The following is a 23395-nucleotide window of genomic DNA, read 5'->3' as shown; positions in this document are numbered from 1 at the left end:
GCCCAAAGGCTGGGAGACAGGCACCACACGCCAGGGGGCCATATATTTCATCAAGTAAGTGGGAGGGTTTTTGTTGTTGTTTCTGCTGTCTGCTAACTTTAGGAGCTATTTGCTCTCACCTCTTCTCCCTATGCAAATGCCTTTAACTGTTTTCTGGGCTGGAGGAGTGGGTATAAACTGGGAGGGCAGAACTATTGGGTGATTACTGCCCTGGCTGAAAATGTTGGAAGGGCAGGTGGGGCTGACACTGCTATAATGTTTGATAGCTCATTGTGCACTGTATGCAGCTATGCTGTGGGTAGGATTGCTTCAGACGCCGATGTGCTGGTAGGGGGGTGAGTGGGTGGGGGTGTGGAGTTGGGTGGACAATTGCTATCTTCAGATCATGCATTGCTTCGGCAGCACTGAGTCAGTTGCACCTGCCCTCAGTGGGACTAAAGGACAATGCTGAAAGGGAGGGTAGCAGCCAAAACCCCATCTATGGCAGAGCTCCCAGTGTTGCTACAAGCAGTGGAATGGAACCTGTGTTAGCACTGTCGGAAACTAGGCAGAGACTTGATAGCAGCGTGTGGTGCCTTGTCCTTATATACCCAGACAATGCCTTTCAGAGGCCTAAATTACCTGCTGCAATCAGCAAAATCCTCCCATCAGGCTTAGGGGTTTCATATCTCTTAAACAGGAGATTTCCTGGAGCCAGTTGTTGCTGAGGAGGGATGGGGCTTGGCACTCATCCAGCTGGGCACCGCCCACAGCTCTCCCAGACCCCGGTGTGGTCTTTTCAGTAGCTAACCCTGGCTGCAGTCCCAGTGGCTAATTCCAGCCTGTCAGGTCCGGCCCACTCACTACTTTGGCTGGGTTCCAACTTGCTCCATGGATGACGGGGTCTATAGATGAGGCCTGCTGGAATTGGCATTGTCTTGTGTCTTTCCTTCCCCAATGCAAACTCCTCCCACACCACCCACCAAATCCACACAGAGGGTAAATTGGCATCGCTCCATTGACTTCAGCAGAGGTACACTGATAACGGCTGAGAATCTATCCTAAAATTTCTATAGCCTGCCCAGCCATAGGCTGAGCTTACACTCTGGCAGGTGCGGTGACTCGGGTCATAGGCTCTGCAACCGGGCACATCCATGGATAGCCGAATTTCCCTCCCAACCAGCTAGGATCCCTTCTTCTGGAGAGGCTGCATCTGAAGCAGACACCCCCTACTATCCCTCTGTCCAGGAGACAGGGCTGGTGCAGCACCAGCTTTGATCTTAGATGCATAAGCTGTGAGATTTCCCATTGAGTCAGTCCCAGCATCTGCTGAGAGAGCTCGTGTCAGGAGGAACTGGGGACTACATTCAGGGTTGGTTCCCATGCATTGAGAAGAGTCCCCTGTGCCACTGTTATTTCAGACGCCAATGCTTCTAGCAGGGACTTCAGAGGGCTCTGCAACATCGCAGGCAAAAACAACCAGCCCAGACCATCCTGTATCCAGCACTATTTGCATGAAAATAGGCTCTTCCCTTAGGGAAAAGCCTTGCTGAGTAAGAACTTTCTCTAGTATTTTTGGATCCTCCTAGAGAACCAAATCCAGAATTAGGGTGACCAGATGTCCCGATTTTATAGGGACAGTCCTGATTTTTGGGTCTTTTTCTTATATAGGCTCCTATTATCCCCTGCCCCCATCCTGATTTTTTCACATTTGCTGTCTGGTCACCCTACACAGAATTCTGTCGCTGCTACAGCGGGGTTTTAAACCAAACCTTGGACAGGCTCTCCAGTCCTATGGGCTGGATCCTCAGCCAATGGAAACGATTGTTAATTATTTGTGTTGCTGCAGCCATGGCCTAGGATCCCATGGTGCTCGGCACTGTATAAACACAGAGCAAAAGGACGCTCCTGCCCAAAAGCTTGCACCCTAGGTAAATCAGCACAACTCCTTTGATTTCCACCAGCTGAGGATCTGGCCCTACTGTACCCTTCCCAGAACTGTGTTGGCTTCTTCCCTGTTGCATTCCATAGGACTTTTCCCCTCTACGATTTTTTTTCTGGGGTGGGAGGTGTTGCTTTCTCCCTGATTCACTTCCTGCCTTAAATCGGGGCCATCTTGTCTGTGACTCTGCAGTGGGTTGCTGTGGAAAGGATGCTGATGCCCCAGATGGGCGGATTATGGCTCCAGTGGCACTTGGTTCAGCCTTCCTTTCTGCGAAGGCACTAAGCAGAGTTCCAGCTTACTGTGTGGCTGGCGTTTCCGAGGAGATCTCTACACCGTGGTCCTATCTGCTCTGCGGAGTGGCCTCGGAGTGCACAGAAGTCACAGCACTGAGTGCATGCAATAAATAACTCGAGAGATCAAAAATCCTAAGGTGGCTGATTAGCAGCCTAGATCATACTCTCTCTGGGAGAGGACTGTCTTCTGTTACTTGCTTGTGCAGCACACAGTCCTGCTGGGCTCTGAGCCTTGATTGGGCTCCTAGGAGCTACCCAGTAATAAAGCAGCACTTGCAGTAAGCAGAGGGTTTGCCCAGGTGCCTTGGCTAGAGCTTCCTCCCGTGCCACCCTTCCAGTCTGTTGTGCTCTGTGTAGTTCTGTTTGCCTGCTGCTCTCCACACAATCTGCATATTCCCTGCAAAGCGCTCTGCAATGCAAGGTGCTGTCGATGTGGCCGCATTTACAACAGATTCCCACGAGGTGGTGCCAAAATGTGCAGGAAATGCACAACGTGCAGCTTTAGAGGTCTGTGTGTGCACGTGTGTGTGTGCCCTTCACATGTCCACACATGTGAGGCGCAACCCTCCATGGTAAAATGCATGTTGGGCAGAATCTTGATTGAGTGTCTTTTGGTGCCGGTGTTTGGTGCAGGGGGGAGGGCGGTGGGTGGTAAGAGTGAGCAGCTTAGCACCGGGGCTACTATATTGGTCCTTAGCCACCATTTTAGTGTGACTGGCTCTGTGAAATCGCTCCCTGCCCAGTGCCCTGTCTGCTCCAGCCCCTGGGTCAGCCTGGCCCTCTAGGAAGGAAGGGAGCATTGGCCATTGCCTTTCGTGCCGGCTGGAGGGTTGGACTCCTCTCCGGGCATGGAGGTGGTGAGGGGAAAGCGCTTTCCCCTCTTGCTGCCTCGCCTTGCTCTGCTCATCAGAATTGTGCCCCCCAAAAGAAGGGCCCTTTTGTGCCCAGAGCAGGCAGCAGGGGCCCTAGGCACAGGGGCTCTAGAACTGACCACCAGCCTGTGGGCTAAGGCTTCTCCCACTATGGTGAGGGATAAGGGATTCAAACAGCACCCAGCTGGGGGCTGACTCTTGTCAGGAGCTACGCCAAGCCCCTTGCCCCTCCAAACGCTAGTGCCGATGCAGGGGTGCTCGTGAAGTTTCCCTGGTCCCTTATGCTGGCATATCCCTTTTCCTCCTCTGCGCGTGGCTGTGATGTATCTTGCCCTGCCATAAGAACAGTCTGCCTTGCCAATTGCTTTTGCCCTTGACATTTTCCCATTTACTGGCTTTGGGCCCCTAGAATTGCCTGGGCTGTGGAGTGGGTGGGGAGCAGGGCTTTTTGGTAGTGAGGGAGAGGGCTGCATGACAAGGCCACACTTACGGTGGGACTATGGGGCCTGCTGTTGTCAGAGGTCAGTGATGGGCGAGCTGGGTGGAGGGGGAAGAGAGAGTGGATGGAACAGGGGAAGGGACAGCAAAAGATAAGCCTACACAGGATGTTGGCGTGAGCCTTTCATCCTGGGTAGACAGACTAGGGCTCAGCTGGCTCTCTAAAATTAGCCGTATTTGAAGCTGGGGCTGGAGCTCTGACGCTCGCCCCTCCCTAGGCTTCAGGGCCTGAGCTCCTCCCAGCCCGAGCCCCGCACTGTCTACACAGATGTTTTAGAGCGCTCGCCTTAGTCTGCTGACTCGGGCTGGAAGGCTTAGGCATGCCCCAGGATGGTGCTGGTATAACCCTAAAGCAGCAGGCCCTGCACCTAGCTATTCATTAGCAGTGCTGTCGGTCCAAGGTCACTTTAGCCCTACTAGTGGCAAGCCTGGCAGGGAGGGGGTTAACCTGGGTCCTCAGCCCATTGCCTGTGGGGGAGGGGTTTGGAGATGTGGGGCAGGGAATTCAGTGAAAGCCAATCCCTTCTCAGCCCCTAAAGCTTCAGGCTAACAGGGATTAGAGGATCAAGGGTGTTTTTCTTTTCAGAGAACCTGTGACCCACCCCCACCCTGTGCCAGCTACATCTCTGGCTCTGCTCTGCCCATGCTCCCAGCACCAGAGAGCCCTGCACTGCTGGAGGGGGGAGGGAATAGTCTCTCTTTCTACTGCCTCCTGCACCTCCTTGGCATGGTGACATTCCTTAACATTGTGGTCCCCGACAGGGCAGGGTGAACCAGGCAGTGCTGTGTGCCAGGCCCCTGCACCAGCAAGGGACCCTCTTGAGTTAAGAACTCTCCATCCACCCTCCCGTTGATCAGAAAATCTCTGGCTCTGAAATGCAGCCCTGAGCGCCAGGATCTTGGTGTCTCACCCTTCTGCTCAGCAAGGTACTGTGAGGTTCTTATTGCTCAAACAGGACAACAATGAACAGCTGTGGCCAGACAGTCTGGTTAATCAGTGTCCTAGAGAGGCCTGTGCCCATTCAGGGTTGTGCTGAAAGTTAGCTGTAGAGTGTCTGGCTGCTGAGGACGAGTCTGTCTAACTGCTTCTCTAGCTTCTCTTCCCTCCTATCAGCCTGTTACCAGTTCCCCTTCACGGTGATGTCCATGCTGCATCAATAATTGGACATCCAGATGTTCTAGGCTGTGCTCCTTAGAGACCGCCTTTCCTAGCAACCCCAAGCCAAACCCAGCGTGGCCTTGGGCAGCTGCTTCCCCAGAGGCAGCTAAGTCTTCAAATAACCCCCCTGATTGTGTTCCCTGCTGCTGCTGGGGGTGTAATTGGGAGCACTGGGACAGAAGTGAATGTGGACAACCTGCCAACATTTTCCCCAGCAGGGTTTTAACCCTAAGCTGCAGCCTAGGCTCTATAATGCTGTTATAGTAACATGTTAGATCTTGGATATGCACAGGATTTCAGAAGCACTCAACATTGTCAGCAGGGTTCGCCTTTGGAATCGATAAAAGGATGGCCCAGTGGTTAGGCACTAGACTAGGACTTGGGAGATGTGGGTTTAATTCCCTGCTCTGCCACAGACTCAGTGTGTGGCCATGGGACAGTCACTTGGTCTCTCTGTGCCTCAGTTCCTGATCTGTATAATGGGGATAATAGCCCTGCCTTGCCTCACAGGGGCACTGTGTAGATAAATACATTAAATACGTCCAGATATTACAGCAATGAGAGCCAGATAAGTACCTGAGATAGGTGGTAAATCTCCCACTGACTTAATGGGAGCTGAGTTAAACCAGTGCTGAGTGCTATTAAAAAAAACCACTGTAAGAACCCAAGTACGGACACCCCCATAGAGAAATCTTTCCAGCTGGGAATTGTTTCCCAGGGAAAGGGGTAGAGCCCAGTTGCGTGGCATGTATAAGAGACACTGTCTGATGCCCATCCTGCACTGGGGAGAGACAGCACTGCATGCCTTGGGTGAAGTACAGGAGAGTGGGGCAGGAAGCTGTTTTCCTGTCCTGTGAACATTTTCAGGAGTGACATACGCGTCCCATCGTGAATCAGGCTGAAAAGTTGAAACCTCAAATTTTGCCAACCAAAAGGTTGTTGAGTTTGCGTCAGTTGAAACGGGTTGTGACTCTTCTTTTTTATCCCTTTAAGTCTTCACTGGCTCAGATTTCTAAATGAAAAAGTAATTTTGACTCAAAAAACTGAAACGTTCCTGTTCAAAAATGTCGACGTGGGGCATGGTGACCATTTCAAAGCTCTCTTCCAGACGGGAGAGTCATCGAAACTGACCCTGCGTCACGAACCAAAACCATTTGCAGCAGAAAACCCCAAAGGTTTAGCCAAAAAATCCACCCCCAGCCCCACTGTATGGGATGGGTCCTGATGCACTTACTCTGTCAAGCAGCCTCACTGACAGCGGTGGGGTTACTCGTCAGAGTCCAGGCTGCAGGATGGGGCGCTGGTCAGTGGTTCTGGTGTGGCCCCATCCCCTACCTTAGCAACCTTTCCATGCGGGAGATGGTAGTGATTAACCTGTGTGGCCTGGCAGGTTGTAAGGGGTCACCCAGCTGTGCGGGTGGCTGCTGCCGCTGCTCTTCCTAGGGCCAGGACAGAGTTAATCCTGCTCCCCTACTACTTACTCCTTGCTGGAAATGACAGCTCAGGCATCACGTGACCTTTAAGTACCCTAAGGAGTGCATGGAGCATGCCCAGCTCCGGCTTCCAGGGAAGGATGCCGGATTCTGCAGCAGCAGCATCTTGCCTAGCTGAGCCCGGTGACTGTCTGGAGACAGAGATGAGTGACTAGCAAGAGAGGGAGGGGGGATCTGGGTGGGTGGGAGGGAGAGAGACAGCAGCTTCCATTCCCCAGGGGGCTCTGCAGGGAAGGAGAAGGGGATCTGGCTGGAGGAAGTAGCAAGGAAAGGTCACCATGGCTTGGGATCTAGCCACACGGAGTGGAGGGACGTGGAGCAGCAGCACGGTGAGTCCTTGTTTAATGCCTCAAATAGCTGACATCACGCACAGTCTTGTGCTGACAACCGCTTTCACCACGGCGCCCGACCTGTGCTGCTTCCCTGGCAGGTGCCTGGATCATGATGGCTGAGAGGATGCTAATTATAGCCAGAGCGAGGGATAAATATTTCAAGCGCAGAGCTCCCCTCCTCCAGTGCAGGGAATCTGCCTGGCAAGGAGGCTTCGAGATGCCAGGTTCCTGGTCTCTTGCAGCCTGTGCTTGAACTGCATCTCTCCCTCCCCTCCTTTCTGTTTGGACAGCCGTCTTGCTGTGCTGTGCCATGAATATTACTGAGCTTTGCTGCCACAAACAGGACTGAACATGCCAGCCAGTCCGTGCTCCTGGGGACGGTGTGTGTCAGCTGGCTTCACGGGCAGCAAGAGGCTCCCCTGCTCTCTGTGTGTTCATGATGCATGCCTGGGTGTGTGTATATAGCGTGTGAGTGGACGAATGTCCCTAGAGGTGGCTTTGATGGGCTGTCATGAGGCTGTAAGTGATCTTGTGTCCCTGTTGCGATGACACCCCAAGGAGCTTGTCAGTCTCTATCAGTTGGTTTTTGGCATCCCACCAGTGCTGGGGACCCTTCTTAAGCAAAAGGGGATCTAAACAGCTAGGGGTGGGCCATGCCTTTGCACAAATGGCCTTCTGAGTGTATGTCCTTTTGGTGGAAACAAGGTCTGTAGGCATGAGGCAACAGTGTCCAAAGGGACAGAGTACATTCAGAGAGGTGGCCTGGGATATGGTGAGAGAGGGAGAGCACAGCAGGTGAGATTGGGGTAACACCACATCTGTGAGGGAATGGGGAGGGATCGGCTCTTCATTTTCCAGGTGGGGAAAGTGAGGCATAGAGGGGTAGTGACGTGGCAGAGCTGGGGTTAGAACTTGAGTTCCTGGTCCTGTTCTCTGGCCATTAGACTGCACTCTGTCCCATAGAGAATGTGCTTTCATTGCAGGATGCTGCTTGGAAGGGCTAACTGGAGTCCCTGCGCTGTCCTGAGGGAGTGCTGGTGGTGATTGAGAAAGTGGCACTCTACCCTCTAAGACAGTCCTGTAGCCAGTGCCCCAGCGGTGCTATGTTGCTGGAGAAGGTGCCAGGCAAAACTGAGCCCTGACCAGTTATGTTCAGTAAAGATCCCTGACATGTTTCACTGGGTGCTGGGGGGACCCATTGTCTTGGCCAAATTCCAATGTGGATTGCTACGTTCTGCTGAACTAAATTTCCCCTGCAGTTTCAGTGGGATACAGAATTCTTCTTCACCTTGTGTTTTGGTGTGTTGCATCTGTGCCAACAATAGCTGTCATGCTCTGCACCAGCCATGGCTGCATTTCAGTGCTGGAGAAGTGATTCCTGTGTGTGTGTGCTTTCAGTACAAAAGGGATGTATAAATGTAAGAGATATTATCATTGGCTCTACTGAACAGACCTGGACTTACTCAGCTGCATGTCCTACTGTATAGTGTGGTTGGAGACTGTCCTTTAGCCCAAAAGGCAGAGGCCTGGGCTTTGGGAACAGGAGGAACTGGGTTCTATGTTTGCTGCTCCTCTGAAGTCCAAAATGGCCACATTGTACAGTCTAGTGACATCCAGAAAGGCCTCTATGCCTACCGATTTGTTTGTAATGGGCCAAATCCATATCTTCCCTTACAGCCATGCATTGTTGGGTCTAGTCTCAGATCTGGAGAGATCTTTTGCTTAGGCTGCAGCCTAAACAGACCACGATCGATGTCGTCTGAGATATCGTCTGACACTTAAAGGAAACCCCAGCCTGTCTCTGAGACTTCCAATTGTTGGTGTCTTTACCTCTCTCTCTTATCAACAGAAAAAAGCACATTCCTCTTCTGCCAGGAGCCATGGTAAATGCTTACTTATTTATGTGTATTTGTTATTAAAGATCCCAAATGAATGTAACTAGCCAGTGCACGCAGATGTTCTACGGTGCATGGGCTGCAGGAATAAATACTGGCTGATTGTTATGAGCCTGTCATTCAAGTGATGCTTTAGTATGTTGCTGTTAAACCTCAAGGAACATGTTCTGATTCATCACCTGGGCTGATTTTGCATGCATCATCAAGTCTATTACTTCGTGGTGTAGTTTTGCATTGTGAACTTAATGCTGGTGCAAGGAGCTGGCTTGACAGTTCTGAAGAGTACCTGCCTCTCCATCCCCAGAGCAGGCATGGTACAGGCAAGCCTTGCCCTGCTGCTGTGCCTCATCCCTGACCTGGTGGCACTTGCTCGATGTGTGAAAGGGGAATTCATCCCCCTATGGTGCATACAGTCCTTTTCTAAGCTTGCTCACAATGGGACTGTTGGGTGGGGGGCAGCTTGTCTCCACTGTGGTCATATCCACTAGGAGTTGAACTGAATCCAGCAAATTTGCTTCATGTAGGCCCCCTACTGGCCAACAACTGGGCCTTGAGGCAAAATTCTCCATCTCTAAATCCCCTGAGCATCTCGTTGCCCTTTGTGATTCTGTTTAGTCCAGGTGAAACGAAGATTAGAGATGCCTCATGGGAGCAGGAGGTGCCCACCTGGGCAGGACTGGAGGAAAGCTCCCACGCAATAGTGGAGTCTGGGATGCTCTGTGGAGGGGGCCTGTGAATGCTGGTGCATGGGCTGGTAGGGCTGGTGAATTGTTACCCGCTCTAATACAAAACAAACCTGAGACCAGCAGAATAAAAATGAGGTGGGTGGGGCAACCTTTGCCAGGACTCTTAATTTCTTACTACTTGGCACATCCTCGTTTTCCAAGTAGGTTCTTCTACCCAATGCTCCAATCTTCTCTGTCTCTTCTGGGCTAGCTCTGTTCTTTTCTATGGGGCATCCCTACTCACAACCTCAAGGGAGATCCCCCTCCTTAATGGCAGCCTCTCAGAAGTAGCTATGTGGCTCGGTTCACCCTTTGCTTTCTAGGCCCCTCCCGGGCATTAGGAGCTGATCCCATCCTCCCTGGCCAGTCAGGCAATCGGAATGCTGTGCATTTACACGGTGGCATTTCAGGGGGTGGGCATTGACCGATCCCAAGATGTGTCTGCCCCAGGTGTGAATAAATCTGCATGAATTCACTCAGTGGCGAGTCTTCCATTTGCCTTGTGCTGGTAATAAGATTCAAGCATCTCCATCATCACTGAGGATTCTTCCACTGGTATGGCTCCATCTGTGTTCAGTGGTGGGGGTCTTAGTACAGACACTCTGGTGGTGTCTATTCTTCCTCGAAGTGGGGCTTAGCGAAACGCCAGCAGCTCATTCACACCGGTGCCTGCGTGGAATTAGAGAAACCCCTCTATGTCGACGTGGTCGGAGTGGGCATTGTACAGCTCTTCACACAACTCTCCATGGCAGACTGGTTCTCTGTTCAGGCGAAGCCCAGAACTGGAGTAGCAGGGGGAGGCCGCACCTTTGGGGTTGATGTGCCTTGGTGGATCTGTGGTGAGGAAGAGGGCTGTACTGGGAGCGTGAGGGAGAGGGGTGATTTGCAGGTCAGGAGTGAGGTGTATCCACAGCTGTGGGAGGGCACAGGAATAAATCGAGAGCAAGAGTAAGGTGCCTCAAAGGAGCTGAGGGTGGGCAGATCTAGGGCAGGACTAGAGATGGGCAGGTCAGATGGGAGGTGCATTGTAAGAGCTGTCTTAAGTTTACGCGTAAGGATCCTGTTTGTCTGAAGTCCAGCGTAAATACATCATTTCACTGATCCAATAAAAAACAGATAGAGTACAATTCACCTGGGACGGTGCCCAGCAACCCCTGCCCTGGCCTCATCTGATCCCTGACTGATGTTAACTACATCCTCCCACCGTGAATACTCCAAGCCTGTTATTCCTCAAGGCCACGCTTGGCATAGCTTACCCTCTTGCCAGATGGCTGCTGTGATGGCTGTGTAATCCGCACAGATCTGGGAGTCGGAAGTGAAACCGAGAGTGGCAAATCCTCACTGAAATGCTCCAGCAGAGAGGGGAGACAAACCAAGCTTTGTTCCTGGAAGGTTCAGTGGAAGCAGGTTGCCTTGTTCACACAAGGGGTCCTCATGTTCTGAAATCCAGCCTGAGAGGCCTCGAGGGATGCACACTCGTATGTACAGGAGGAGATGGAGGGCACAGCTGGCACCACTGCCCAGCAAACTTAAACATCACTAGTGGCTGAAGCAGCCTTAGAAAGTATCCCCTAGTGGGGGGGAGTGCCTTGCACAGGGGATTTATTTTTACCAGAGAAAACTGTTTCCTTTGGAGCAAGGACATTATCAGGCATTGCATGTTGCACTGCAGCCTGGAATTAATAAAACCCTATTGGCTTTCTAGCACTTGGCTGGAGTGAAGGCAGAACGAGCCCCTCAGGAGGAGGGAGATGTCTTTTTTTTCTTCTTCTTCACATCCACATCCACATCCACATCCACACATCTGAATTAATTACCTCCTGTTTCCCCAGCCAGGCTTATTGCTCTCAGAGCGCCCACGTGCCCAGCTCTTCCAGGCTGCTGTGCAGCAGCCCAGAGTGGGGAGAGAGGTGCCTCTTTGGAGGTGAAGCTGCAGCTGCTCTTCTGGTCCTATTCTTCCCACTCTCTCATCACTCTGAATGGCTGAGTGCGTTTTTGGCCATCTTGATAAATGGCAAATAAGGACAGAATGAGCCACGTGGGGATGGAGCTGTTGAACAGTTCCTATTCCAGTAGAAGGCAGCCTGCCAAGCCATTAAAACCCAATAATAATGTTTTTCAACAAATCTGCAGGAGCTAGGACAGTGTTCAATCTGCTGACAACCATGACTATTCAGTGCTTCATGCCCAGGGCCAATATAGACCCTCTGATTACAAAAGCAAAGGTCCCTGAGCTAAAGGAGAATCTCCCTTAGGTGTTTGCAGTGTGGGGTGTATGATGCACAGTTCAACTAATCTGATTTTGTCAAGTAGATGGCAGTGGGGAGTGTGTGTGTGTCTTTCAGAGGGCTTGTCGACTCGGTGTGTAGCAAGTCAGGGTGTGAATCTGCAATGCACTAGCTTGCCATGCAGTAACTCACTATGTAGACACTGCAACAGTGCAGCAAAAGTCCCAGAGTGCAGTTTAGTGTGCTGCAAACTGACGCCCTGGCTGGCACTGCACTAATCGCCTTATAGACAAGCCTTCACGCACGCTATTCAATTGCCTACAGTACACTTCTGTGGTGCCTTTTGTCTGAGGACCTCAAAGCATTTACAGTTGTTAATGAATGAAAGCAGATCAGTGTTCTCAATCCTCGTCTTACAGATGGAAACACTGAGGCACAGAGAAGCTGAATGCTTTCACGTTCAGGCCCCTAACGTTAGATCAACGGTCTGATGCTTCTTGTTCTCAGAAGTTTTGACTCTGTTTGGAAATACAGTGGTCAGAACCTTTGCCATCATGTCTCTTCGTTAGAGGTATAATTGTAGGCACTTAGGGTTGAAAAAACTTTGGCCTCTGTGATTACCCCAGGACCCAGGAAATTGATGGCAAAGTCAGGATTAGGACTCTGGAACTCCTGATGAGATGGGCAGAGGTATTAAAATTCTTGAATGTTTGGTAACCATCATGTGGTCCGTGTCAAGAGCGGCCCATCCAGCTGGGTTTATTAACGAGTTGGGCAGGGTGAACTGGCTGGGATACAGTAGCCACCCTCTGAGACCTCACCCCAAACCTGTTTGAGAGGGGGAAGGATCCCCTGAATTCAGTGGGAGGCATTGTTTACAAGCGCTGGGTGTTGTAGGGAGACATGTGGCCCCATTTTAAGTCTCACCTAATGACTGCATCTGAATTTGCAGCTGCTTCCCCAAACGAGCCCCTCCTGCCTCATGTGCCCATTGCAACGATCAACCCAGCAGCCTCCGGGGGTCCTGACGATGCTGTCCTTTCAGCTCGCATGTGTCTATGGCCTCACTAACTCTCTGGCCCAGAAAGGGAAGCAAGTTTGTGTAAAGATACAGCACCAATTTTGGGCTTTGTAGGGCCCTGCATCCCTTTCTTACCAAAGGACGGGGGGGCAGGTGAGACGGGGTGGAGGTGCGTTGGGCTTTAGGCTTTCTCTCTGGAATGGGACTGTGCCTCCAGCAGCCTCACGTGCCCCGCGAGGGAGGTGGCAGCCTCTCTGCGGCTGCATTTCGGCATCCACGCTGGGTAATCTTTGACCTTGCTGGAGAGCCAGCTTTGCCTGCGGAGTTCCCATGGAAACCAGAGGGTAGCAGTAATTGGCCTTGGAGAAGCTGGGGAGGAAGAAGGAAGGGCTAATGGTGAGATTCTCTGAGGCAGGCGCGCCAGAGAGGGGATGAGCCCGGGGTCCTGTGACTCGTGCCATCTAGAAACAGAGCTGGGCACCGTTGCGGCCAAAGGAGATTGTCCCAGCAGAGATCTTGTACAAGAGAAGAGGGGTGCGAGGCACCTGAGTTTTGAGGAGATGGTGCAGGAGGTGCCTGTGTGGGGGGTCGCATGCTGGGGCATGCTGCCTCCCAATGGAGCGGGGGCCCCATTCTTGATGGAGAAATTCAGGTCTGTGGCTTCTTTATGAGCTTCAAGTGCATGGCAAGCCCTTTGCCAATGAACTACTTTGTCAAATCCCATGGCAGGCGATAGTCAGTGCTGCCCTAGCCTCTGTTCTCGACTGGCGTAGGGCAAAGGCATCAGGTGGTGCAGTAGCAGTCTTAGCAGGTGGCTTGCTGAGCCACTCACCACTTACTGGCTCCCTCCCACTAGCATCCTGCAGCGCTGCTCGCTGCCAGCGTCTCCTGTTTTCCCTGGGAATGGTTTGGAGAAGGTTGTGTGCGTGTTTGCACACCCTCCTGTCTCCTGGGCGGTGGCCAGACTGATCCCAGAGCCCTGCTCAATCTCCAGCCCAGACCTTATGTCCTTTGGACTAGAATTCAGTGCAAACACCATCCAGACATGTGCATTACGGCCTAATCCTCCCTGGTGGCTGGTGAGGCTTGGTTAACCGTTAGTAGCCCTGCAGGATTTTTGCTTTGTTGTTTCCTCTCCTGCCAACATCTCTGTTCTGTGTGGGGGGGGAGAGAACTAAAGGAGAGGCTGTCGTTGAGCTTTCTGTGCAGGGTATTTTTTAGTCAGGGGAGGAATTTCTTCTACCTGCAGCCACCCCAGTGCTCTCTTGTGTTGCCTTCCAGATGTGGAATGTTAGAGGCAGTTGCTGCTCGCTTGCTGTCTCTCCCGCTCGATGTTGGTGCTTTATTTTCGTTAATCTGAAATAAAATCATCTACACTACAAATAAATATCTTGTGCTTTACATATGGGGAGAAATCACTCCCCCTTTACCTGTAATTTCCCCCCACCATCACCGTGGCTGGTGGTTCCTTTTTTACCGCAGTGTTGCCAGCTCTCTCGATAGTCTTAAAGATATTTCTTAAAGTTGCAGCTCCTGGTGGTAGAATGGGGTGTGTGTGTGGGGGGGTAGTGGTTATGTTTTGTTTTAATGAAAGTTACAAGCCCTCAGCTGCAGAGTAAAGCTGGAACATGTGACCAGAGAGCACCTCAAAGCGTTAGAATCCAGAAAGCTAATGATTAATGAATTAATAAAAACAACACAACATCTATTCTCTTAACAATCTCATGTTTTGGAGGGGTCGGTCGTACTGCCAGTATGCTAGATCAGGGGTTCTCAACCCTTTTCTTTCTGCCGCCCCCCAACATGCTATAAAAACTGCACGGCCCAGCTGTGCCACAACAACTGTTTTTCTGCATATAAAAGCCAGGGCTGGCTTTAGGGGAAGCAAGCAGGGCAATCGCACGGGGTCCCATGCCAATGGGGGCACGGCAAAGCTAAGCTGCTCAAGCTTTGGCTTCAGCGCCAGGTGGCAGGGCTCAGGGCAGCGGTAGGCTTTCTGCCCTGGGCCCCAATGCTTCTAATGCCAGCCCTATTCAGCGGACCCCCTGAAACCTGCTCATGGCCACCCGGGGCCCTCTGACCCCTGATTGAGAACTGCTGTACTAGACAGAGTCACTTCTGCTCCTGCACCTGGTGTTCTGGCCCCACAAGCCAGGGCTGGGCAGAAGAAGATTGCTAGACAATATCCCCCTGTATGCCCAGCCAGCTCTTCAGAGGGCCGTTCCTATCTCCCGCTGCTTGGCCACAGCGAACCCAGCCCACGGGTACAGCTCCCTCCAAAGTTTCTCCCTCTCTTTCCACCTGTGTGGACTCTTCCAGCAGGGCTCTGGCTGCAGCTGTTTGATATGCAGTCCTGGTTCTGTGCATTGCAGTCAGAGTGGCGGTGGGATGAGTCTGTCTCTTGTTGAGTATCAGCGTGCAGGATGGAGCAAATTCTGGAGTGAGCTGAAGGAAGGACAGTACTTGTGGCTAGAGGTAACCTGCAGTTGTGGGGTAGAAGGGGCGAGGGAAATCAGCTTGAGCCCTTTGTGATACATAGGGATGCTTGGAACGTGGTTTTACACTAGAAATTCAGCCCTCGTCAAATCCTGTTTTTCATGGGAAACTCCAGTAGAGGAGAGAGCTAGAAGTGTTTTGATGTTGGTGATACAAGGAAGCGAAAGCTAACTTGAGAGGAAGCAAATTGTACTCAGGTTGCGTAACACTTTGTAGATGTTTTTTCTCTCTTTCTGTCAACCCCTGTTAAACACAAAGGCCTTGTGAAAGAGTCAGGAGACAATTCTGCTGGATGTGGGAATCACTGGGGGAGATGAACTGGCCAGTGTTATGCAGGAGGTCAGACTAGATAATAAGGGTGCATTAAAATCGACAGAGGTAAAAGCTCTTTGAAAAAGATTTGACGCCCTAATCCTCCAGAGAAGGAGTGCAACCTCCCACTCCCTATTTCTGGGTCATCCAAAGCAACCTTCTTTTAAAACCAGGGAGACTTGAGAGTCTTGGTATTTCTAAGTGAGCCGGGAGGCAGGGAGGACTTTTGGGGAAAAGACCTTTTAGATGCCACCTTCATACATCAGAGTGAAGCAAACGGATCCTAATGCGTTCTCCTCTCTCACATCCCCTTGCCCAGTCACCATTAAGGCACTGGGAGTCCAGAGATGTGGGTTCTAATCTGCCCCAGTTTGCTACGTCCCCTCTTGGCACTGTCAAGTTTTCTGTGCCTCAGTTTCCCCATCTGAGGATAAGACCCAACTTACAGGGATGTATGTAACTCCGTTTATCGGGTGTCTGCAAAGCATGTTGAGATCCTCTGCTGGAAGAAACACAAGTTTTTCATGTAATGAAATCCCCACCACTGCTGCCTAGTTGCCAGTCTTCCTCTCTCCTGAGCTGTGCAGAACCATTCCTGTCGGTGCCAGGGGGTGAAGTGGTGAAAAATGCTCTGTTTGCAGGAAAATCAATCTTTGGTCCCTCCCTCCTTATTTGATTTGCAATGAAAAAGGCAGCTTCTTGCAGGTGGGAATCCTCCCTTGATGCACCTCCCAGCAAAGGGGGTGAAGTTCTACTGCATCTAGGGTGACCAGATAGCAAGTGTAAAAACTCAGGATGGGGGTGGGGGGTAATAGGAGCCTATATAAGAAAAAGCCTCCAAAATTAGGACTGTCCCTATAAAATCGGGACATCTGGTCACCCTAACTGCACCCCTCCCCCAAACCCCAAAGAGAGAGAGAGAGAGCATTTTGGTCTCCACGACTTCAGGGAAGCTGGAAGTGGGTGACTCTCTGCGGGTTCGGTGCAAGGGACTTCCGGTTACTTCTGCTAGGCCTGAGCAGGTAGGGGATCCGTGACTCGACCATGTGCCTCTGGGTTCTCCGCCATTGCCCCCAGGGCCCCATAACACAGGAGCTTTGGTGGTCTGGGCTCTGATCAGCCCTCCTGCTGCCTGATTGACTGTAATGTGTCTCTAACCCTTTATTTCCCCCTACAGCAGCCACTCAGGCAGGCGTTAATTGCAGGAGCTGCCAAGGCAGTAATTAGGGGATAATGAGACGGCTTTTGTGGGAGGCTGGCAACCCGTGCTCCATGTCGACAAACACCCTGTTTTGTTGCTAAACAGCCTGGTTCCTCCCCCTCTCACGTGGAGCCAGCCTCCCAGCTTGCTTCCTTCTGAGCTGGCGGTACCCGGGCTGTATCCTGCGCTGGCTTCCTCAGGGCTGCCCCTGCAGGAGGATTCCTCTTGATGCCAATTCTCTGCCCGACTCCAGGTGCTGCTACTGCTTTTAAATTTGGCAGGTCCCCAGCACTTTGGGTTGGCTCCCCCCTGTGGCTTTCCCTACTTCCCCATGTTTTCAAGGTAGCATGTAAACTTCAAGTGAGGCCGCTCTTCTGGAATAAGAGTTGTTCCTAGTTAGCGTAATCTGTGGACAAGAATAAGACAGGCCTAGTCCAGAATAGAGCGTCCACCCTGGGGGGATATTCAGGAATAACTCCATGTGTAGACGAGTGCCTTGCCAATGCCCCCTTCCTGTGGGTGTGTGAGGGCTCCGATAATACAGCAGGGGAAGTCAAAGAAGGGCCTAGGTAGATAGAAGGAAAAGTATGCTAATTCGAGTGGTTCTGCTGGAGCATTATCCAAAGAGGAGGCTGGGTTGGGAGCATCAGTTCTCGGAGAGCTGAGTCGGAGTGGAGCATGGAGCATTTTCATGGGAGAACCAGGCTGGATGAGCCCCTGCCCCAGTATCATTTCTCTGGGCTGCCCTTCACTGTCCTTGGCTATCCCAACTCAGGCCCTCTCTTCCTTTTTCCTTCTGTGGCTTCCCAGGAAAAGCAGGGACAGGAGCTGCTGCCAAACAGGAAGAGGCTCTTTGTTTCTCCTGCAGGGTCAGCACTCGCTTCCCTGGGCTAATCATGAATCGACAGTTCAGCAGCCGCAGCGCTGGCTGTGCAGAAAGAGCTCCTGGATCTCTTCCTGAGCCCTGCTTGAGCGCTAACAGCTGGGAGCCCCTCCAAGGGAAGGGAAGGTTGGTGCCTGTGCAGCCCAGATGAATCGAAGGCAGCGCAGAACTGCTGCCCTCTGTTCCCTCCCCCACGCTTAGGGACTGATCATGCAGGCTGCTGAGCACCCTCTCCAAGGTGACTTCACTGGCAGCTGACCGTGTCCTGCAGGCTCAGGGCAGTCAGCCTCAGGAACACGCTGGCTCTGGTGGCACACGCTGGTTCTTGCTAGCTGGGCCGGCTGTGAGAGTTGCTGCCTTGGATCGGGATGGATGATAAAAAGGTTTGAAGTCAGCCGCTGCAGGGAGTGTAGATGGCTAGGGACCCAGCCCTCAGTGTTACCGAGCTCCCTTTGGAAGGGACATCCAAGCATGGAGGAGTTGCAAAGCCAAGACGAGCTTGACAGCATCCATAGTCCTGCACTGGGAGGGGTGGGGGGAAAGCGGGTGACGCTGCCAGCACTGATATACCAGTTCCACTTGTTCTCCCCAGCCGGCAGCGGCCTGCTGCTGATTTTGGGACTGACTCTCTCGTCTGTTGTCCTCAGCACCACGCCGCATGTCCAGAAGAGCATTGTTCTGGCATGCTTTATCTGGGTGCTCGGGGGGGGAGGGAGGGCCAGCTATCTGGTACCATAGATGACTTGCCCACACATTCAGTCTGCAGCCCACTCACCCTCTGCTCGCCCTCATTGGAAGGGTAGTAGGGCATGCTGTTCTGGCTGTTTGCAAGAGGACCTTGGTGGGGGGTAGCCTGCTGGTTCCTGGGGCAACTGGTGCTCTGCTAGAGCAGGAAAAGGCAAGAGAGGGGCAAGAATGCTGATTGTGAATGGCGAGAGGGGGCAGAAAATCCCAGGCAGCTACAGAAAACGGATAGGAAACCCCACTCAATCTGGAATGTTCTCTGTGCAGATTGTCCCTCAGTCTCTTACTGGTCTGAACAACCCCCCTGCTGAGCTGCAAAAGGGGACACAGCATGTGGGGAGTCAGTGTGAGAAAATCTTAACCCAGGTGCCTCCTGACTTTCAGAGGTGAAAAAGTCTTATATAAGAGCAGGCAGGGACCCACCCCCTTTGGCTACGGAGCTGATGGCTGACAAGCGAAGGTCAGTCCCAGGGGCGGGCTGAGTGCTGGAGCCGGTGAGAGCTAATTACAGGGTACCACCAGTTTGCCTCTAAGGGCTTTCTTGGCTCTCCCAGTGCAGGTGCTGCTGGGGAGGGGCAGGCAGTGTGGTCTGAGCTCTCATCCCACAGCTCTTCTAAGCCTGTGCAGAAGCCACTGCAGGGCCTGTTGGATTGTACTTGTGGGCATGTGTCCTTGCACAACCAGATCAGACGCAGAGAGAGCGAGACATGCACGTATCAGGGCTGGTGTTAGTTGGGGAAGGTAGTGGAGGCAGTTGATTTTCCTGGGGTTACGTGGGGTGGCAGTAGCATTCAGCTGGGATCCCTTGCTCTGTGCCCCTCGCCATGTGCCGTCGGTTTCTCACTGCTGGGGTTCTGTGCTGTCTGCGCTCTCCGTTACAGGGGCACTGGAGCACAGGTGGAGGTGAAGGGAAGGGATGGCACAAGGGGGTCTGGAGACTTCTCTTCTTCCCCTCTCCCCATATTGCTGCCCATACTGGGCTTGAGACAGTCTTGCCTCATGGGCTGGGGAGAGATGGGTGATGCTCCCGGTGGCCTGGGAGGTGCCCAGCACACCTCTCCCATATCCTGGCAGTCATAGCAAGTGACCGTGGACTGCAGCAGACCAGGCGTCTCTGCACATACAGGGCCTGATCCAAAGTCATTGGGAATCTTTCCATTGACTTCACTTGTCTTTGGATCAGGCTCTGGGGACGGAGCAGTTAGGGGAAAAGGCAGCCCTGCATAATGAAGTGAAAATGTGCATAATCTGCCTGTCCTTGGGCTTTACTACACTGTCCCCCAGCTCTGGGTGAAGCCAGGAGAGCTGGACAGAAACCGCTAGCTGGGTTTTCATGGGATGCTTCCCCCCCCAAGGGTTAATTAAAAAAAAATGTTCTTTTATTAATGAATTAGAGATTTCTTTTGTGATTGTTCATCACCCAGAGCGTTTTGTCTGCAGGGGCGGCTCTGTCTTTTGCCGCCCCAAGCATGGCAGTCAGGCAGCCTTTGGCGGCGTTTCTGTGGGAGGTCCGCCAGTCACGCGGATTCGGTGGCAGTTCTGTGGGAGGTCCGCTGGTCCCGCGCCTTCACCTTACCCACTGCCAAATTACTGCCAAAGCCGTGGGACTGGCGGACCTCACGCAGAAACGCCACCGAAAGCAGCCTGACTGCCACCCTCACAGCGACCAGCAGCCCGCCCCCTATGGCTTGCTGCCCCAGGCACGCGTTTGCTGCGCTGGTGCCTGGAGCCGCCCCTGTTTGTCTGTCAACGTGCATGATCACTGCAGGGTAAAAACTTCAGGGTTAGAACAGGGTGTGGGGAGCCCAGGACTCCTGGGTCCTATTCTCAGCTCTGCCACTGACTCAGTGTCACCTTCATTAAGTCCATCTCCATGCCTCTATTTCCACTCCTGCAAAAAGGGGCTAATTCACAGGACCATTGGAGGACCTAAGTGATTGCTCGTTGTAAAAGGGTTTGAGGTCCCCAGATGAAGTGCCATGGTAGTGGTCTCTGTGCATCCCTCGGATTTCCCTTGAGATCCAGCAGTGCAGTGGGGACAGGGCTAGGGTTTGGTGGTGGGGAGCACATTGGAAAATAAATCCAACCTCCACGTAATCCCCTGCTGTGCGTAAGAAAGTGACAGATTAGCTCAATCGGCTTTAACTTGTCTTGACCTGTTCGGAGTCCAAGTCAGGGGCTGTGGGGAAAGGAGCCAGAGCCGTGAATTCCAAAGGAAGAATTTCTAGAGACCAGCGCTCCTATTCCTAGTCTCTGTTCTTTCTGGTTGCCCAGAGCATTTCTTGGGGTAGGAGGTCCTGTTGTCGAACGTGTTTGTCTTGGGGCCGAGGGGGCTGTGTGGGCACGTCTGACACTTCTTGCTCTAGCTTTTCTTTTGAAGTGAGGTCTCTGCCTTTCTCCACTCGTTAAGTTCAGAGCCCTCTGGTTGGTCTGTTCTCCATGGAATAACAGCCCCATGCACGAGGCCCAAGGCGCACACAAGCTGTTAACACTGCCCATTGTTTCATCCCTTGTTATGAGAAGGGGTAAATAACACTTTCTCCATAACTGTCATGATTTTATAGATCTCTGTCATATCCTCCAGAGTCATCTGTTTGCTAAAATGAACTGTCCATCTCTTTAATCTCTCCTCATATGGAAGCTCTTCCATAACCCAGTTATTTTTCTTGCCCATCTCTGTACCTTTTCCAATTCTTAGAGATGTTTTTTGAGAAGGGGTGAGCAGAACTGTATGCAGTATTCAAGGTGTGGGCATACTATGGATTTATATAGTGTCAATATGATATTTTCTGTTATCTGTCCCTTTCCTAATGGTTCCTAACGTTCTATTTGCTTTTCTGACTGCTGCTGCACATCGAGCAAGTGTGTTCAGACAACTATTCACGATGACTTCAAGATTTTTCTTGAGTAGAAACAGCTAATTTAGAACCCATCATTTTGTATGTATAGTTGGGATTATTTTTTCCAAAGTGCATTACTGTGTACTTGTCAGCATTGAATTTCATCTGCCATTTCGTCGCCCAGTCACCCACTTTTGTGAGATCCCTTTAACTATTCAGTCAGTTTTGGATTTAACTGTCATGAGTAATTTGGTATCATTTATAAATGTTGCCACCTTATTGTTTACTCCCTTTTCTAGATTATTTATGAATATGTTGAACATCAGGGGTCCCCATGCAGATCCTTGGGGCACCCCCCTATTTACCTCTTTCCATTCTGAAAACTGACAATTTATTCCTATCTTTCTTTTCCTATCTTTTATCTCCTATCAGTTACTCATCTATGACTGTTTCCTTCTTATCCCATGACTGCTTACTCTGGTTAAGAACCTTTGGTGTGGGACCTTGTCAAAGACATTCTCAAAGTTCAGCTTCACTATATCCACTGGATCATCCTTGTCCACGTGTTTGTTGACCCCCTCAAAGAATTCTAATAGATTGGTGAGGCATGATTTATCTTTACAAACGCCCTTACAAATTGTGTTAATCTATGTGTCTGAAAATTCTGTTCTTGACTGTAGTTTCAACCACTTTGCCTGGTACTGAAGTTAGGCTTACAGGCTTGGAATTGCCAGGATCACCTCTGGAGCCTTTTTAAAAAAAAAATCAACATTACATGAGCTCTCCTCCAATCATCTAGTACAGAGGCTGATTTAAGTGACAGGTTACACATCACAGTTAATAGTTCTGCAATTTCATATCTAAGTTTCTTCTGAAGTCTTGGGCGAAGACCATCAGGTTCTGGTGACTTATTACTGTTTAATTTATCAATTTGTTCTCAAACCACCTCTCCTGGCACCTCAGTCAGGGACAGTTCCTCCAATATGTCACCTAAAAAGAATGGCTTAGGTATGAAAATCTCCCTGCATTCTCACTGCATTCTCTGCAGTGAAGACTGATGCAAAACATTCATTTAGCTTTTCCACAGTGGCCTGGTCTTCCTCCTTTAGTGCTTTCAACATGCAGTGGCCTCAATGATTGTTTGGCAGGCTTCCTGCTTTTGATATTCCCTTGTGTCCTTATTTCAAGCACCTCTCCACCCTCAGTGCAACAAAGACAGCTCTGGAGAAGGTCTGTGGGGACCCAAGAAGCTAAGGGGTGTATGGGGGTCCGAGAGGGAGAGCAAGAGAGTGAATACCGTGGGTGACCCACAACAGTGACAGTTTGCCAAAGATGATGCAAGACCCACCGTGTGTACCTGGACACGAATAATGATAGGAGATAGCTGCATCGTGGATGATTATATTCTTGGCTCCGGCGCTGGCTGGCTCGCAGAATCTGAAAACTGGCAGGTTCCCCATTTCTGAATCTTCCGGTTACACCATGGGAATCTGGGGGCCAGATCGTCTGGCGTGAATTGGCACAGCTCCATTGAAATTGGTGGAGCTCTGATGATTGACGCCAGCTCTGGAGCTGGCCCATGGATTGCTTTCTTGCTCATTTCCCAGCTCCCTTTGTGATTCCGTATCAGGGCAAAGGGCCAGTTTCCCCTCTGCAGGCACAGCTGAGTGAAATTCAGATTGCTTTCTGGGGGGCTTATGTGGCTTTTATCCTATATTGGGTGGTGCTCGGGGTTTTGCTCTGATATGTGGGTTTGGTGCCTGATTCTCTCCTCCTTTGGCTAGCTTCTACCACCAATTTCCATGGCTCTGTCTCAGGAAGCCATGCTTAAGCCTTGTCTATGCTGGCGATTTGCCCCACTTACTGCCACTGGTGGCCAAACAGCCCAAATGTCTAGCGCAGGCAGGGTGAACTGGGGTTTGCAGTTTACGCTGGGTTTGAGCAGGGTGAAGCCTCACTGTTTCAGACTGCCCCGTACAGCAGTTTTGTGAGGCTGCCCCAAAGGTTCGGGCTGGTGTAAGGTGTGAATCGCTGAAATCCTCAGTGAAGGCAATGCCAGCAATATGATGGTGATAGCTTTTCTATCTGCGTGAGAGTGTTCCACTGGTGACCATGCTCCTCCCTCAGAAGTAGATAGAGTACACAAACTTGTTCTGGTCAGTGTTTCTCAGGCAATTAATTGAACTAAACAGATAGGAACTTCTCACTGATCAGCTCCTCATACGGAAGCCTGGTGCTTTGCCACATCGTCCTATGGGGCTTCATTGTGCTAGGCTCTGTATGTACTCAGAGTACGAGACTGTCCCGATCCCAAAGAGTGTACAATCTACATAGACGTGACAGACAAAGGAAGGAATATTCTTCCCATTTTAGATGCACTGTTGCCAACTCTCACAATTGTTGTTGCATGTTTTGTGATATTTGGGGTTTTTCTTCAAGCCCCAGCTCCTGGAGTCAGGTGATTAGGTGAGAAGCTCAG

The 23395-nt window shown here is 51.4% G+C and overlaps 1 protein-coding gene across 1 annotated transcript in view; it reads left to right on the top strand.

The window, feature by feature from the left end:
- Positions 1-6449: 6449 nt before the first annotated feature.
- PLEKHA6 (pleckstrin homology domain containing A6) overlaps positions 6450-23395 on the top strand; it is a 137629-nt gene continuing 120683 nt past the window's right edge. The window contains exon 1 of the mRNA XM_030561514.1: positions 6450-6568. The gene's annotated coding sequence lies outside the window, so the exon portion shown is untranslated. The remainder of the gene's footprint in view (positions 6569-23395) is intronic.

The sequence above is a fragment of the Gopherus evgoodei genome, chromosome 4 (assembly GCF_007399415.2).
Source record: "Gopherus evgoodei ecotype Sinaloan lineage chromosome 4, rGopEvg1_v1.p, whole genome shotgun sequence".
In the NCBI taxonomy this organism is placed as follows: Eukaryota; Metazoa; Chordata; order Testudines; family Testudinidae; genus Gopherus; species Gopherus evgoodei.
The sequence above is the reverse complement of the archived record's forward strand: the minus strand, read 5'-3'. Positions and strand labels throughout refer to the sequence as shown.